This window comes from Aegilops tauschii, chromosome 5, assembly GCF_002575655.3.
Source record: "Aegilops tauschii subsp. strangulata cultivar AL8/78 chromosome 5, Aet v6.0, whole genome shotgun sequence".
Classification (NCBI taxonomy): Eukaryota; Viridiplantae; Streptophyta; class Magnoliopsida; order Poales; family Poaceae; genus Aegilops; species Aegilops tauschii.
The window spans coordinates 523,637,694-523,656,029 of NC_053039.3; the positions used below are offsets into that span (position 1 = coordinate 523,637,694).

Below are 18,336 nucleotides of genomic sequence, written 5' to 3' on the forward strand. Positions count from 1 at the left end.
TCCAAATCACCGATGACCGAGTGCCGAACGGACGGCACCTCCGCGTTCAACACACGTACGGTGCAGCGACGTCTCCTCCTTCTTGATCCAGCAAGGGGGGAGGAGAGGTTGATGGAGATCCAACAGCACGACGGCGTGGTGGTGGATGTAGCGGGTCTCCGGCAGGGCTTCGCCGAGCTTCTGCGAGAGAGAGAGGTGCTGCAGGGGAGGAGGGAGGCGCCCAAGGCTGTAGGTTGCTGCCCTCCCTCCCCCCCACTATTTATAGGACCCCTGGGGGGCGCCAGCCCTTGGGAGATCAGATCTCCAAGGGGGGCGGCGGCCAAGTGGGGGGGAAGGGGTGCCTTGCCCCCCAAGGCAAGGGGGAAGCTCCCCCCCCCCAGGGTTCCCAACCCTAGGCGCATGGGGGGAGGCCCAAGGGGGGCGCCCCAGCCCACTAAGGGCTGGTTCCCTTCCACTTTCAGCCCACGGGGCCCTCCGGGATAGGTGGCCCCACCCGGTGGACCCCCGGGACCCTTCCGGTGGTCCCGGTACAATACCGGTAACCCCCGAAACTTTCCCGGTGGCCGAAACATGACTTACTATATATAATTCTTCACCTCCGGGCCATTCCGGAACCTCTCGTGACGTCCGGGATCTCATCCGGGACTCCGAACAACTTTCGGGTTTCCGCATACATATATCTCTACAACCCTAGCGTCACCGGACCTTAAGTGTGTAGACCCTACGGGTTCGGGAGACATGCAGACATGACCGAGACGCCTCTCCGGACAATAACCAACAGCGGGATCTGGATACCCATGTTGGCTCCCACATGTTCCACGATGATCTCATCGGATGAACCACGGTGTCAAGGATTCAATCAATCCGTATGCAATTCCCTTTGTCAATCGGTATGTTACTTGCCCGAGATTCGATCGTCGGTATCCCAATACCTTGTTCAATCTCGTTACCGGCAAGTCTCTTTACTCGTACCGCAATGCATGATCCCGCGACTAACGCCTTAGTCACATTGAGCTCATTATGATGATGCATTACCGAGTGGGCCCAGAGATACCTCTCCGTCACACGGAGTGACAAATCCTAGTCTCGATCCGTGCCAACCCAACAAACACTTTCAGAGATACCCGTAGTGCACCTTTATAGTCACCCAGTTACGTTGTGACGTTTGGCACACCCAAAGCACTCCTACGGTATCCGGGAGTTGCACGATCTCATGGTCTAAGGAAAAGATACTTGACATTGGAAAAGCTCTAGCAAACGAAACTACACGATCTTTTATGCTATGCTTAGGATTGGGTCTTGTCCATCACATCATTCTCCTAATGATGTGATCCCGTTCTCAATGACATCCAATGTCCATAGTCAGGAAACCATGACTATCTGTTGATCAACGAGCTAGTCAACTAGAGGCTTACTAGGGACAGGTTGTGGTCTATGTATTCACACATGTATTACGATTTCCGGACAATACAATTATAGCATGAATAACAAACAATTACCATGAACAAAGAAATATAATAATAACCATTTATTATTGCCTCTAGGGCATATTTCCAACATGTTAATCACATAGCGATGTGAACTAGATTATTGACTCTAGTAAACCCTTTGGGCGTTGTTCACATGGCGATGTGAACTATAGGTGTTAATCGCATAAAAATGTGAACTATTGGTGTTAAATCACATGGCGATGTGAACTAGATTATTGACTCTACTGCAAGTGGTAGACTGAAGGAAATATGCCCTAGAGGCAATAATAAAGTTGTTATTTTATATTTCCTTATATCATGATAAATGTTTATTATTCATGCTAGAATTGTATTAACAGGAAACTTGATACATGTGTGGATACATAGACAAAACACAGTGTCCCTAGTAAGCCTCTACTAGACTAGCTCGTTAATCAAAGATGGTTAAGTTTCCTAACCATAGACATGTGTTGTCATTTGGTGAACGGGAACACATCATTAGGAGAATGATGTGATGGATAAGTCCCATCCGTTAGCTTAGCATAGTGATCGTTAAGTTTTATTGCTATTGCTTTCTTCATCATGACTTATACATATTCCTTTGACTATGAGATTATGCAACTCCCGGATACCGGAGGAATACATTGTGTGCTATCAAACGTCACAACGTAACTGGGTGATTATAAAGATGCTCTACCTGTATCTCTGAAGGTATTTGTTGGGTTGGCATAGATCGAGATTAGGATTTGTCACTCCGAGTATCGGAGAGGTATCTCTGGGCCCTCTCGGTAATGCACATCATAATAAGTCTTGCAAGCAATGTAACTAATGAGTTAGTTATGGGATGATGCATTACGGAACGAGTAAAGAGACTTGCCGGTAACGAGATTGAACTAGGTATGAAGATACCGACGATGGAATCTTGGGCAAGTAACATACCGATGACAAAGGGAATAACACATGTTGTCATAACGGTTCGACCGATAAAGATCTTCATAGAATATGTGGGAGCCAAAATGAGCATCGAGGTTCCGCTATTGGTTATCGACCGGAGAGGTGTCTCGGTCATGTCTACATAGTTCTCGAACCCGTAGGGTCCGCACGCTTAACGTTCGATGACGATTTGTATTATATGAGTTATGTGATTTGGTGACCGAATGTTGTTTGATGTCTTGGATGAGATCACGGACATGACGAGGAGTTTCGAAATGGTCGAGAGGTAAAGATTCATATATAGGATGATAGTATTCGGACACCGGAAGTGTTCTGGGGTTACCGTGTACGTATCGGGTAACCGGAAGGGGTTCCGGGCTACCCCCGGCAAACAATATGGGCCTTATGGGCCAAGAGGGGAAACACACCAGCATCAAAGGAGCTGGTGCGCCCCCCATATGGGCTGGCCAAATTGGAGAAGGAAAGGGGAAGGAGGAAAGGAAAAAGGGAATAGGATTCCCCCTTCCCCCTCTTCCCTTCCTACCCCAAATAGGAATAGGAAAGGGGGAGGCCGAGTTGGGAGGTGCCCAAGTAGGATTCCTCCTACTTGGGGCGCCCCCTTGGCTGCCTCTCCTCCCCTCCAACCTATATATATGAAGGGAGCACCGCTAGAGCACACAACAAACATTGTTAGTCGTGTGCGGCGCCCCCCTCCACAGTTTACGCCTCCGGTCATATTCACGTAGTGCTTAGGCGAAGCCCTGCGCGGATCACTTCACCATCACCACCCGTCGTGCTGACGGAACTCTCCCTCGACACTTTGCTAGATCAAGAGTTCGAGGGACGTCATCGAGCTGAACGTGTGCAGAACTCGGAGGTGCCGTACGTTCGGTGCTTGATGGTCGGAATGACAAGAAGTTCGACTACATCAACCGCGTTGTCAAACGCTTCCGCTTTTGGTCTACGAGGGTATGTGGATACACTCCCCCTTCTCGTTGTTATGCATCTCCTAGATAGATCTTGCATGAGCGTAGGAATTTTTTTGAAATTGCATGCTACGTTTCCCAACAGGTTGCACCGCTCGGGCCTGGCTCCACAAAAACGGCTGATTTGAGCGTTCCTCTGGATGCAGGCCCGGATGTGCTTTAATGTTCGTGTTATGCAGGCATAACAATGAATGCGGGTAACCAAACATGTCATTTTCTTCCCGCACGGATCTGGCTGAGATATATGCGGGTTACCAAACGCATCCTCGTTGACCGAATGGTCGATCTGCTTGAGTGTGGTGATGGGATCGTACATGCGCAAGCACACAATTGATCGATCATGCTAACTGGTATTATAGGAATACAAGAAACGCAATGGAGAGCAACACGTCGCCTAATGAGAAAAGTCCACATACCCCTCTGAAGTTTCGTGAATCGACTACTTCACCCCCAGAACTTTAAAACCGGGCATGCAACCCCTAAGCTTTGCAATACCAGCGATATCACCCTTGGATACATCGACAGTGGTTTTGCTAATGTGGAGTGCCGGCCAAGTCAACAAAACATGGAGTGTTGACTATTGACTTGTACTGTCACCACATCAAAGAGATGGATAGCGAAAGCAGGAGGTGGAACCGTGGAAGTGGGAGCAATTTGCCACCACTGCTTAGGAGCTGATGGAGACCGACTGTAACCACGTCAACCATGATCTAGGTTGTTTTTGTTGACTTCCATCAACATCACAGATCTCATCGTCAAAGCCCCTGGAGGCATCTCTGGCGGTAGCGGCCATTGACATACTCCTGGCCGGTGAGATGGCTTTGAATCCATGTTGTCACCCTTGACATTATCACCTTCCATGGGCATGGGGCGACGGAACTAGCCTCTTTTTGAAACTTCAACACAAAATGACCCCAATCTGAAAATATTTTCTAAACCGGTCCCTTTTTGCATGACGCCCAGAGCTGGGGCGCCATGCAAAAGGGCTAATTTTGAGAAATATTTTTCAGATTGAAGTCATTCGTGCTGAAGTTTTAAAGAAGGGTCAGTTTCGTCCATTTTCACGGGGCGCCCTCCCTCCTGCTTTGCCACCCCTTTCCTCTCGTCGGCCAGGTGGCGGATGGGAACCCCAAAATACGGGACAGTATAAGACATATTTAAGGATAGTACACGAGAAAGGCGCTCTGGCGCAGTGGTCAGGGTAGCGTATGTGCACCCTGCAACCAGAGTTCGATTCTCACAAAGGACGCTGTTAATCAAAACTAAAAAAGTCGTAAGCAATGATTTTTTTTTTGTCCATCCAGAAAAGCAATGAAAAAAAATACTACTGCCCCGCAATTACCTCCTCGCGTCGCGACGTCCTCCGCCCCTGATTCCTCTCTCCTCGCCGCAGCCCCCGTCCCCGTCCCCTTCCCCCTGTCGAAGCTCTGCCGCCCCCGCTGCGACGATCAAAGCTCCGCCATCCCCGTCCTGTACTCCCTTGGAAAAGATCGTTTTTTTCGACGGGAGGAGTAATTCCGGCCTAGATCCGGTGGTGGCGATGCCGGATCCTGCGACGGCGCCGACGCGAGCCACCAAGGGCAACGCATGCCGTGGACCCCCTCTCCGGCTGCGCTTCCGCGAAACCCTAGCGGCTCCGCGTCCCGGCGACCATCTCCGAGGCGGACAGCCATCCCCGTCCCGTACTCCCTTGAAAAGATCGATTTTTTTCGACGTGAGGAGTAATTCCGGCTTAATCCGGTGGTGGCGGTGCCGGATCCTGTGACGGCGCCGACGCGAGCCGCCAAGGGCATCGCATACCGTGGACTCCCTCTCCGGCTGCGCTTCCGCGAAACCCTAGCGGCTCGGCGTCCCGGCGACCATCTGTAGCAGCCCGAGAAGGCCCGGACAAATTCTTGGAGCAGTACGCCCGCCGCTCCAGCAACTTTCCTCACCGCCGTCCGTCGTCATCAAGGTCACCCACATCCTTTACTCCTTATTACTCTTTTTTCCCTGCACCATCATGCGTATTTGTATTTGTATTTGTGCTACACCATCACCATCATGCTTCCTTCTTTTTGCTACTCCATCAGATCAGAATCAGCAAGTATGGATGCATCTTTGTTGCGTATGGTGTAAATTTGTGCATTGCATAATTGTTGTCAATATTTGAAACTGTTTTAACATGTGCTCAGAGTTGCTCGATACGTCGTTCAAGTCCATCACAACTGCTTGGGGAAGTGGGGAGCTAGTTCCATTTTCCTTTTCTTTCTATAGTACCTAAACTGGAGGAGTTCAGCAAATTATGAGGCATCTCTACCCAACTAGAGAGGACTGGTTAGATTAATTAGGCCAGCATCTTGTTCATGCCTGAAACATGTCTTACTCTATTTTGTTGTGGTTTAGCGCTTTTTTCTTCAAAATCTGCATTCAAGTCTTCAGCTCTCAATATTCTTTTTCTGGTTTATTTATTTATGTACATACTCTGAGAGAGGACTGGTTAGATTAGGCCATCGGAGTATCTGTTTGATGTGATGAATTTCAATCCTGCATCGCAGTATTTATTTGTTGAGCTTTATCTGTCTTTTTCTCAGGTTCTCTCGGTGGTCGGAATTTTGCAAGATGAAGTTGATCCTATTCTTTCTACCATGAAAATTGAAATGGCACCTTTGGAGTCTTGTGCTGACGTTGGTGGTTTAGATGCTCAAATTCAAGAGATCAAACTATACGAGGACATTGGATTCAGGCCTCCCAAGGGAGTCATACTGTTTGGGGAACAGGGAAAGCTCTACTTGCAAAGGTTTTATCTTTTAATCACTTCCATTTGGCCCTGAAGGCTTGATAATCCATGTTTTGCTACTTTCAAACATCTCATAACTAACATACATCTTTTCCTAGAAAAAGTGTAACATCTTTTTTATCGTTTCAAATATGATGAAATTTCCTTTGATTCAAGACTGAATGTGAAGTACTTGTGCTGCTCACTAACTTTAACTATCAGCATGCACATTCTCACAGTTAACTAAAACTGAATATATTACAATAATGCAACCACATCTCTGAAATGAGAGTACACTTAAGCCCTATTCCCGATAGCCAATTCTTCACTAATTCATGGAAATAGATGAGTGAAAAAGACAAGTAGCTACATTAGCTTTTGTTCTAAAATTGTGTTTTCAGTGGATTGTGTAAAATTGAACTCAAATTATTTAAATTATCTGTAGATGTTCAGCATCGAACCATTTCTTCTGTGATTATACATATTCAAATCTTTAACCCAACTGACAGAAGATGCTGTCCTTAGTTTTTTTTTCGAAGCAATAACCAAAATAAAAATATCAGTGCTTATTTTCAACCTGTGACTGCTAACAGCAGCAACTTGTACCCCTCAATAGCATATTTACTCTGTCCTTTGTACTACTGTAAAGTGCATAGAATATGTGTGAGAACCCGGATTTAACTTCCAGACCCTCCTGTGTATATTTGTCAACCCCAGGATCATTGTTGACAACACAGCAAAATGGTATCATTGCACAATGCGTAAAAGCATTACAAGTAGTATATTTTTCACAAGACATACCTACTGAACTGTCTCATGACATTTATTACATTCAGAAAACAGCGGAAAGTACAATGCATAGCGACTCCATCTCAGCCACAGGCAGTCGATGTAGTCCACGTGACCTCATTTCTACGGATCGCCATAGTAGTCATAGTCATCACCTTCGTCTTCATGGAACTCTGTTGGCAACAAATTTTTTGCCATGAGTACATTACATACTCAACATGCCTCCCTCGGGGAAGGTCCTAATAGCTACATGTGGCTTCAAAGGAAGGTTGTATGGCTCATTTGCATAAAAGCTAATTTTGTTTGAAAGAATATAGCAGTTGGATAAAAGCAGTTTTTGATGAAAACAAGTTTTATCTCCAGAATAACTTTCATCAAAGTGAGAATCCTCGATCAACTCACACTCTTCATAGGTTCCAAGAAAAGGGAAAAGAGGGAATAAGCAAGACAGGTCCTGTATGTCAAGAAAGATTCATGTGCCGTCCATGACCGTGGACACGGCTATTCGAATAGTTTTACACTCTGCAGAGGTTGTACACTTTACCCACACGACACAATCCCGACTTGTTGCCACTAGCCGTCGCTAGCGTAGTACACGATCTGGTATACCGGCAGGGAGATTGTGACGAGGTCTTTAGACTAGATCCCCCAAAGATGTGACATGCCCACCGGGTCTGGCGCACGGAACTGAGAGTACGTCCTCAAACCGGTCCCCCCATCTGTGTCGAGGATACCCCTCGCAAGGCAGCTATCCCATCTGCGGTACGGCGACATCGACACCTAAGGCTGACTAGCTTACTTGACCAAGCCAGTGCCCATATAGCATATGGTTGTACTGTTATCACAATCTTCAAATCCAAGACTTATTAGGCCTTAAGCGGCACGGACGACTGATTGCCCCCTTCAACTCGTGAAGGGCAGCCAATCGCTCCTTCAATCCTTGATTCAACTGTCGCCCGCGCCAGTATTCAGATGGTAAGTTTCACCCAGAGTAGAAGACAGTAGAGGATATCAATAAGGCCATCTGGCCTAGCTCAGCGGTAAGTTTCAACTGTCAATGACTCAGAGGTCATTCAACAAAGCACCTATAGGGTAATAAGCATGGCTAAGCATTTCTACTCTACAAGAATACTATAATTCTACTCAGGTGTCAAGTGAATAGGCGACAAGCGGATCAAGGTAATGTGTCAATTGACACGCTAGCTACGAGAATTAAAATAGCATGCACATAGAAACAATAAAACTCAATGCAATTTTGTAAACCGTAGGATAAGTATGATCAAAGAAGAAGGCATGCCTTCGTTGTTGAGTCCTTCACTAATTTGTTCTGTCCATGTCCAACATCGATATCGTCACTCCCTACTCGTCGGAACGATAGCAAAAGACAAACAATAAATACTAAAGCAAAAGTAAATCCAAATAACATCCAAAACAATTTAAAATTGGATGGACAGCAAGATATTGATCAAGATGGAGACTTCGAAATGAGGTTGATTAGGATGTAAGAGAAAGGATTCATTGAAGTGACATGGTTGAGGTTGACACAGCTAAGAAATACTTGGCGATCAAGACTAACGTTCCAATACGAATATGCAATTAAACACTGTTAGTGCCCACTACACATCTCGACAAACTATATAGGAAACTACGATCTAACAAACACAATGGCATCAACACACATGAAAAGGAACCATCCTATGCATTTAACCACACAATTACAACATGACATGATGAAGGTAATAGTTAACCACAAATAGATATTTAGATAGAATCTAAATATTTATAATGGTCAATAGTAGTCAAGCATATACATCAACTATATAATAATTCGAAAGGCAATAGTTCCGTAAGACAAACGAACAAACATTACAAACCATACTAGTTAAGCAATCAAACATCACTCAACAACATGAATCGAATTGACCTAGGTCTAACCCTATAACATTATTAATATAAAATAGGATCAATTCTATTATAACAAACCAAGTCATTTGTCAAACAATTAACAAGAAACTATACAAGACATGGAACAAAAGAGTGAACTACTATCCAGGCATGATATGATTAAGATTAATAATCAACCACAAGTAAATATTTGGATGTATCCAAATATTTTATAATGGTTAACAATAAGCAAAGACTAAACACCAATCATAACAACTATTAGCAAGCATTTCTATGACAAAAGACAAACCAATGCTATCAAAAAATAATTGGAAAATTAAATAACCAGACACATCATACAAGGCATGTGAGTATAGAATCGTGAAGAGGTCTTATCTAATAACAAAAGCATTAAACATATGAGTGACCATGAGAAGATACTAAACTAGGACACTCTTTATAATAAAGGAAACAACTAATATCCAAATGACCTCTAGCAAAAATATTACCACAACATGATTAACAACAAAGCAACAATGTGCACTAAGCATATGAGAAAGACACAACTCAACTATTGAAAGGTGAACTATCCTAATCATGTGATGAGCTAATGCAACATGTGCCAAACACTCATAACACTAACATATATGAGCAACACAAGTACAACTATAACACATGGAATATAATAACACATGAAAGATAACTAGCATGACTTGATGTCTAGACTTAGGCATACCACAAATGCAACAGTAAGCTAAACAAGATATGATGCTAAGCATGGATGATCATGACACGAGATACCAAAATATGCTACTAATAAAATGCAACGTGTAACTATGAGATAATCTAGTTGATAACAAGTGACCTAAAGATCAAGCACGACGTTAGCATACAACACTACCATGCTAGTTATGATAAATGAGAACATGGAAGCATACTAAGCACGTAGGAAAGTATACAACTAGATCATCTCATCAACCAAATCAACATGTGTTATAGAAGCATGAATAACAAGATGACATGCATTTCTATGTAGTCATCATACACTTGCAAATATATAAAAGGTACACAACTAAGCATCATACAACACACAGATTGGTACACACACGCGTTATGCAATCAAGTTATACAATCGATCATCATGACATGGTATTGATAAGGCAAGAAATTCCTAAATAAAAGAATGTATGGTATCAACAAATCACTATGATATATCTACCAAGTAAACATTAACCAAATGTATGAACATAAGGTACAAACTACCAATGATATAACACATGGTAGGCATACAACCAAATATGCCTTCTACTTGAGTAAATATTAATATGACATGTCAATCAACTAAGCATGCATAGCTACTATCCTAGGTAAATATAACACGTTTGCTAATTACCAAGAAACAATAAACTGAACTCTATGTCACAACGAATAAATTCTATATAGAATGCAAATATAACAATGACATAAAGCAACTATCCATGCAATACTAAACAATAAACATCTACAAAATCGCGTTAACAATTACTCAAAAGTTGCTACTAAAATAACACATAAAACATGACATGTCACACAACTTAGGAAAGTGAGAAAGTGATCTTGAACCACGCATGATGCGATAGATAATTAAAATGATAATAGAGTGCCTACAACAAGTAATTCATCACAACCATGGCTATGTTCTAAGTTAACATGCCAATTCAAGACAACTACTATAAAGAAACTAAACAACAAAATAATAGATTGACATGATTTTGAATATATAAAACACACATGCTACATGGATGTAAATGAATATAGAAAATATATCTAAGATATATTCATGCTAAACAAAAGAAATAATCGAAACATGAAATATTCCATTATTCGATACATAAAGCAAAGTTTAGAATAATTCCACATAAATATAACCATGTCGAGCGTTCACCAAATATTGTACGCTCGCAAACAATAAGTATCAAACATAACCAAAATAATGATAATAAGATTACACAAATAATGCTCCAAATCTAATTAAAATAATAACACGCGCCAATCATGTATGAGGGATGATAACTAATGTACCAATCAACTCCTACACAAGGTAATAACTCGAAGGAACTAATAGAAAGGCATATCATACTTTTAGATGATGCACAAAGTTATCTACACGAAATGCTACAAAAAAAATAAAACGCACCTTCAAATCAATCGAGTAAACCATTTGATACTCCTAGGCATAACGAGAGACATAGAAATAACATACCAATAGAAAAGTTTTACCAACACAAAACCTATTTGGATTCCATACAAAAAAAAAACGACTAAGATTATATCTCTTCTACCGATCACAAGATAGAACCCACAATCTAACCCCATCACTGGATTTCTACGGTCATATGGAGAATTTTATCTATTAGGCTCAAATTCATATGATGAACAAAACTAAAGAATTATGCCTATGCCATCGAATCGATTTCGGTTTTGGACACACGCGGCCAACGACGGAGATAGGTTGAATCATGATGTCTACGGGATACACTAGGTGATGACAAGTACGCATGCAAAAGGAATTTGATAGAGGCTCACCGAGTTTGATGGAACAGTGCGACGAACTTGATGAACAGTGTACGCGGACATGCAGAATTCTTCGTGTGTGCTTGACGGATCGCGTTCCTTCTTCCCTGAATGGAATCATGGTGTCGAGGGGAACCTTCTGGCGCAAGGGCATGGATGGGGAGGGCCTGCATCAACGGGATGGAGCATTGGTGTCCATGGTGCATCATTCTTTGGACAGAGTTTCTGGAGACAGAGAGGAAGGGAGAAGGCTGGGTGTCACGAGAATTGGAAAAGGAGGTGGAGGCGCATAGCATGGTGCCTGCAGTTTTGGAAAGGAATGAGATTTAAGGGAAGTTAGAGGAGGGGCTGTTTCTCTTCTGTACGTTAGGTTTCTAGTCTCTGTAGATTGTGAACGTACAGAGGAAGGAAAGAAGAGGAGGCGTGAGAGGAATAGGAAGGGAGGAGGAATTAAAGGAACGTGCAGAGTTTCTATGTGTGCACGTAGGTGGCTGTTGAGATTTCATCTTCTGTGAGTTGTGAACGTACAAGGAGGAGAGGGGTTCGTTGGTTGGGAGAGATGGGCCACTTCGGCCAGGCCCATGGGGAAGAAAAAATATAGAGAAGGAGTGGTTGGGTAGGAAACAGAGAAAAACAAAATAAAAACAAAAGAGAGATATGGGTTTGGCCCAATTCGGTTGGGAGGAAAAATGTAGGATGCGCACACACGGAAGAGAGAAGATGCTGGGTAGGAATTCTGTACAGAGTATGACAACAAGAAAAAGAAAATCTAGAAAGAAATTAAAAGCTCGAATACATATCAAATGAACTGAGATAGCCAAGAAAGTGTAGACTCGCATATTTAAATATGCCGAAGACAAATTTAAAAACCAGTTAAAACAAAAGATCAAAACACAAATTTAATTTAAGTTGACATTAGTTCAAATTAAATCCACTAACTTTATGAAAACTCAATTTAAGCTTTTATTAACAAATAAAACAAACGAAATTTTCTCGTCCTGATTTTTGGAAAACTTTTTCTTAAATTTGGGCGCCTCAGACCATAAGTTCTATCAATGTCCTTTCCTAAGATTGGTACATATTCTCATTGTAGTTCTCATCATTTACTTTGTCTATTTTTCAGGTAGACAGGCAGATGGTCTCTCTTGCATTCCGCTTCTCGAGGGTAAAAACTCCAAAGGAAAGAGCTCATGTAGACTTGGAAACCCACTATACTAAGGTGAGGAACTGGGGATGCACCCACTATGCAGTCATTTCCTGAATAATAGTAGTAAAATCTGCATATTTTTTCCTTATTTACCCGTCCTCTGTTCTTCAGCGTTCTCACATGTGTTAGTTAAATGCAGGAATACCTTGATGAGAAATTTGAGTCCTGCACAAGGAGAGCAATCCCCTACAGAGTGGTATTCCTATGCCATGAAACTTTGTTTGTAAACATCTATTGCCTTCATAGTTGGCTCTTTCCGTTCGAATTTCATTTGTATCATACATTGTACTTTCAGGAATATGTGAAGAACATATCGTCTTCAGGGATGCAGTCTAGTTGTGGCTTTGTAAGAAATGGATTTACACTTTATCTGTTAGACATATGAGTGCCATGTCCTGTGTTTCTCAGATATTTGTAGAACAATCAGTTAACTCGTGATATCAATGTCTTAGCCAATCTCCCCCTTTCCGATCTGTAAGTAATCAACATGTCATTCATTTATGCTTTATTATTTATATACATATGCATTATCATCTCATATCTCGCTTACCTGTTGGAATATTGCAAATAACAGTTTCACCGGTTGGATTCCTAGCGAGTCTCTTAATTTTTTAACATGCAATTGTTATAGAGCTATATCCTAAACTATTATTGTTCTTATATGTAGGACTGATGGTAATCCTTGGACTACGGAACATGCTGTGCACTGGACAACCTGCTCCTCCTGCGCGTACCCCCTCTGGGATAAGTCCACTTGCGTACGTACTCTGCTAATTAAACTTCATCATCCTCCTCCTTCTACTGTAACTCAATTAATTGGATAGATGCCTACTTGCTGTTATGCCATTAGCATGATAAAATGTGTTTCTTCCTGCCCTGCTTGCTGGGAGAAATCTGGCTCGCGTATGTTTCTTGTTGGCCGGTAGTGTTTGTAAACAGGCATTAGCATGATAAAATGTGTGGAGTAATTTAGGAGTAAAATATGCAAGATTATGTTCATGCCATTAGCATGATTGGTTCATGATCAGTGCAATTGGCATTGACCAATTGGTCTAGAAGTTATCTGGTGGAGTAGATGAACAATCATGAATTTTTCTAGAGTAATAATCCTGACAGATCAATTTATTTAGAGTACTGAAGCTATCTTGTGATCATTATTTATGACAGATCAATAATTCACTCGAGGAGTATTGTGCCAATGTGTAGGAAAACTAATGTGCAGGAAAAGTTTTGTGTATTGTGCTGTGTGTGGCTGCCAATGCTTTTTTGACTGTGATTGGTCACTTGTGCATGTTGCACTTGAATCAAAATTTAGTTTGCACCCTGCCATCAAAATTCAGTTTGCACCAACCTGAATCCAGTTTAGTCCATGACCCTGTAGGTTCTTGCTTCTTTCCTCTTAGTTTTCTTTCCGGCAGAACAGAGCCTGCCATGGTTGATTATATTATAATCTTCCGATTAAAGAACATGGTGATTTTTATTGATCCGCTGATTAAAGAATAGAGCATGCCTCTCGTTGAAGACTGATTCTATTGAATGAAATCATACGTTGAACTATGAATGTGTCACCTAGGAGTACTAATGGGTGCACTGCCTCTAATTTATCTTTAGAATACTCAGCTTCTCTCAACTAATCTACTCATGTAGGCATGGGAGTAATAAACATGTTGCAGTTATCTTTTTGTGTAAATAAACACTGATGGAAATAAACAATGCAGGAAGATGCATACTAGGCAGCTGATGATGAAGTGGCGCTGAGAAATGGAGTTGCATAAAAAATATTGCTGGGATACTATGCAGTACTCCTAGTAATAAGTGAGGTTAGTTTCCTCTTGCACAACTAAATATGTTGATGTATGTCTAGCAAGATATGGAAAATTACAGGAACCTTTGGTTAGTTTGCAAACACAAAATCTTTGGTTATTGGTCAGCCAAGCACACGTTGAACAACACACACGGCTAAATCTAGGCAAGCATGGTACACAATTTCGACGTGATTGTCATGCGCATACTCGGAGTTGTCCTGGCACATGTGGTTCAAACACAACTGTATAATTTACCGAGCAGCCTCACTTCCTTCCATTTGCAAACATCTGCTTTTTTTTTCTTTTTCTGACAGATAAACTGATTATGTACCAGGTCCATTCTTTTCTCAAGGCCCAAATTGCAATGCAGGCATCATAAGCTTTCCAAGCTTTGAGACAAAGTTCAGGAATGGAGCCTTGCCAAATGCCAAGACAGAATTAAAATAATGTCTCTGCAAATACCCCCTCCATCCGAAAATACTTGTCAAGAGACTCCTGCAAGTATTTCCGGACGGGAGGGAGTATCTGGTTATGTATTTGGCAAATTCTTTCTCATGACCCAGATTGCGATGAAGGCATCATAAGTTGATAATTCAAAGCTTTGGTGACAGAGTTAGTGAGTTGAGGCATAAATGGAGCCTTGCCAGGTGCCAAGACACAGCTGAAATAATTTTCCTGTATCTCCTGTCTTAAATTATGAGCACATGCTACAATATTTTTACCAAAATAATTTTCCTGTATCTCCTGTCTTAAATTATGAGCACATGCCCAGGGCCGTCGGCATAGACCTATGCCTACGGCTGCCGTCGGCGTAGATCACGTCAGCGTAGTCTTGTCAGACCGTTGGCATAGTACAGCCGTCGGCATAGGGCCTATGCCGACGGCCGGGCGTCAGCCGTCGGCATAGTTTAGCCGTCGGCAGTGTTTTTTGCCTGACGGCAACGGACGGCGCCGTCAAAAGCGCTAACGATTCACGGAATGCCACGTGGTAGAGGTATGCCGACGGCTTGGCTGTCGGCATACCTCTGCCACGTGGCACTCCCTGGTGCCTCCTGGTGGCAGGGCTATGCCTACGGCAAAGCCGTAGCTGTGCCACGTGTCGTCCCCTGGTGCCTCCTGGCACCCATTCTCCCACTCCCCTAGCCTGAGCACGCTTAACTTGCGGGTTCTATTCTCCCTCGTTTCTAAGTCTGCACTTGTTGTTTTCCTGACAATAGTAAGACGTCAATCCTATTAACCCTCAGGAATTTTGCTTGAGCATGAAGTGACACATTTCACTGTTTGAGTTTGAAACTATTGTTTTAAAAAAGCAATAATTATTTAGTAACACTAATATTTCTTGAATAATTAGTTTGACCACAGTTTGACCACAGTTGACCAAAATTCAAAAAAATTGAAATATTATTTAGTAACACTATTCTAAATAATTAGTTTGACCATTGTTTGACCACAGTTTGACCAGACTGCACCACATTTTTTCCAAATATAAAATTTGAAACTATATTTTTTTCTGTTACTAGTAAGTTTCCCACTAGTAAGTTTGAATTTTTTTGCCTCTAGATCTTGAAAGCCCCGTAACTCTTTTCTGTTAGGTTTTTGAGGATTTTGAAAATGTTTAACGTGGTTCCGTTGCCGCAGAACGTCTACTACTGTGTCATCGCCGTCCGTGAGGGGGGCCACACCCCGGAGACGCGTGTCGCCTCTTCGGACATGCCACAACACCACCCCCATGTATGAGGGGCCGGTGCGACGGGTGGCATTGCTACCCCCCCCCCCCCCCCCGGGCCCCCGTCCCGCCTAACCCTGGAGCGGTTGACCACGAGATCTAGCCCTTTGACTTCCCACGGGCGGGCTTTGACCAGTGGACCTCTCCACCCGGTTGTGTCAGGTCAGCACAGAGGGACACCTGGGAGCAACATCCGGGCCAAACCCACGGCTACATCCCCTCCGTGTAGACCCGACGCGTCCGTTTCCCCCTCCAGGTCCCGGCGACGGCGCCGTCCGTGAGCTGGGAGGCCACGCCCCGGAGACGCGTGCCGGGCGTTTGCAACCGCCACAACACCTTCAGACTTGTGAGAAGCCGCGTACGCAAGATTGGCGGCATGCTAGCCCACGGAGGCCGCCGGCCACACTCGTAGACATGCGAAGGGCAATCCGGGTAGAGGGAATTGTTCGGATACTTCTCCATCACCAAAAATTATGAAAAATTACCATCGTTCCAATAGCACATGTTCCCACGTCTTGTAAAAAATTCATGATTTTATCGCGATCCGAATATTTAATAATATCACGCCGCACCGTTACCGCAGAACGTCTACTACTGTGTCATCGCCGTCCGTGAGGGGGGCCACACCCCGGAGACGCGTGCCGCCTCTTCGGACATGCCACAACACCACCCCCATGTATGAGGGGTCGGTGCGACGCTCCGGTGGCATTGCTACCCCCCAGGGCCCCCATCCCGCCTAACCCTAGAGCGGTTGACCACGAGATCTAGCCCTTTGACTTCCCACGGGCGGGCTTTGACCAGTGGACCTCTCCACCCGGTTGTGTCTAGTCAGCACAGAGGGACACCTGGGAGCAACATCCGGGCCAAACCCACAGCTACATCCCCTCCGTGTAGACCCGACGCGTCCGTTTCCCCCCTTCAGGTGCCGGCGACGGCGCCGTCCGTGAGCTGGGAGGCCACGCCCCGGAGACGCGTGCCGGGCTTTTGCAACCGCCACAACACCTTCGGACTTGTGAGAAGCCGCGTACGCAAGATTGGCGGCATGCTAGCCCACTGAGGCCGCCGGCCACAGTCGTAGACATACGAAGGGCAATCCGGGTAGAGGCAATTGTTCGGATACTTCTTCATCACCAAAAATTATGAAAATTACCATCGTTCCTATAGCACATGTTCCCACGTCTTGTAAAAAACTCATGAGTTTATCGCAATCTGAATATTTAATAATATTCACGCCGCACCGTTACCGCAGAACGTCTACTACTGTGTCATCGCCGTCCGTGAGGGGGGCCACACCCCGGAGACGCGTGCCGCCTCTTCGGACATGCCGCAACACCACCCCCCATGTATGAGGGCCGGTGCGACGCTCCTGTGGCATTGCTACCCCCCCCAGGGCCACCGTCCCGCCTAACCCTGGAGCGGTTGACCACGAGATCTAGCCCTTTGACTTCCCACGGGCGGGCTTTGACCAGTGGACCTCTCCACCCGGTTGTGTCAGGTCAGCACAGAGGGACACCTGGGAGCAACATCCGGGCCAAACCCACAGCTACACCCCCTCCGTGTAGACCCGACGCGTCCGTTTCCCCCTCCAGGTCCCGGCGACAGCGCCGTCCGTGAGCTGGGAGGCCATGCCCCGGAGACGCGTGCCGGGCGTTTGCAACCGCCACAACACCTTCAGACTTGTGAGAAGCTGCGTACGCAAGATTGGCGGCATGCTAGCCCACGGAGGCCGCCGGCCACACTCATAGACATGCCAAGGGCAATCCGGGTAGAGGGAATTGTTCGGATACTTCTCCATCACCAAAAATTATGAAAAATTACCATCGTTCCAATAGCACATGTTCCCACGTCTTGTAAAAAATTCATGATTTTATCGCGATCCGAATATTTAATAATATCACGCCGCACCGTTACCGCAGAACGTCTACTACTGTGTCATCGCCGTCCGTGAGGGGGGCCACACCCCGGAGACGCGTGCCGCCTCTTCGGACATGCCACAACACCACCCCCCATGTATGAGGGGTCGGTGTGACGCTCCGGTGGCATTGCTACCCCCCCCCCAGGGCCCCCGTCCCGCCTAACCCTAGAGCGGTTGACCACGAGATCTAGCCCTTTGACTTCCCACGGGTGGGCTTTGACCAGTGGACCTCTCCACCCGGTTGTGTCTAGTCAGCACAGAGGGACACCTGGGAGCAACATCCGGGCCAAACCCACAGCTACATCCCCTCC

General features: G+C 44.6%; 1 long non-coding RNA gene across 2 annotated transcripts; it reads left to right on the plus strand.

Moving 5' to 3' along the window:
* Positions 1-4,736: 4,736 nt before the first annotated feature.
* LOC109763189 (uncharacterized) lies at positions 4,737-15,124 on the plus strand. 2 transcript variants are annotated; one of them, XR_002232847.4, is made up of 8 exons: positions 4,737-5,342; positions 5,962-6,167; positions 12,496-12,591; positions 12,719-12,775; positions 12,875-13,053; positions 13,247-13,337; positions 14,298-14,399; positions 14,719-15,124. It is a non-coding gene; the product is annotated as an uncharacterized lncRNA (long non-coding RNA). The 2 variants fall into 2 exon arrangements; XR_012183345.1 differs by having other exon boundaries at positions 4,893-5,342; positions 12,875-12,925; positions 14,719-14,945.
* Positions 15,125-18,336: the final 3,212 nt, after the last annotated feature.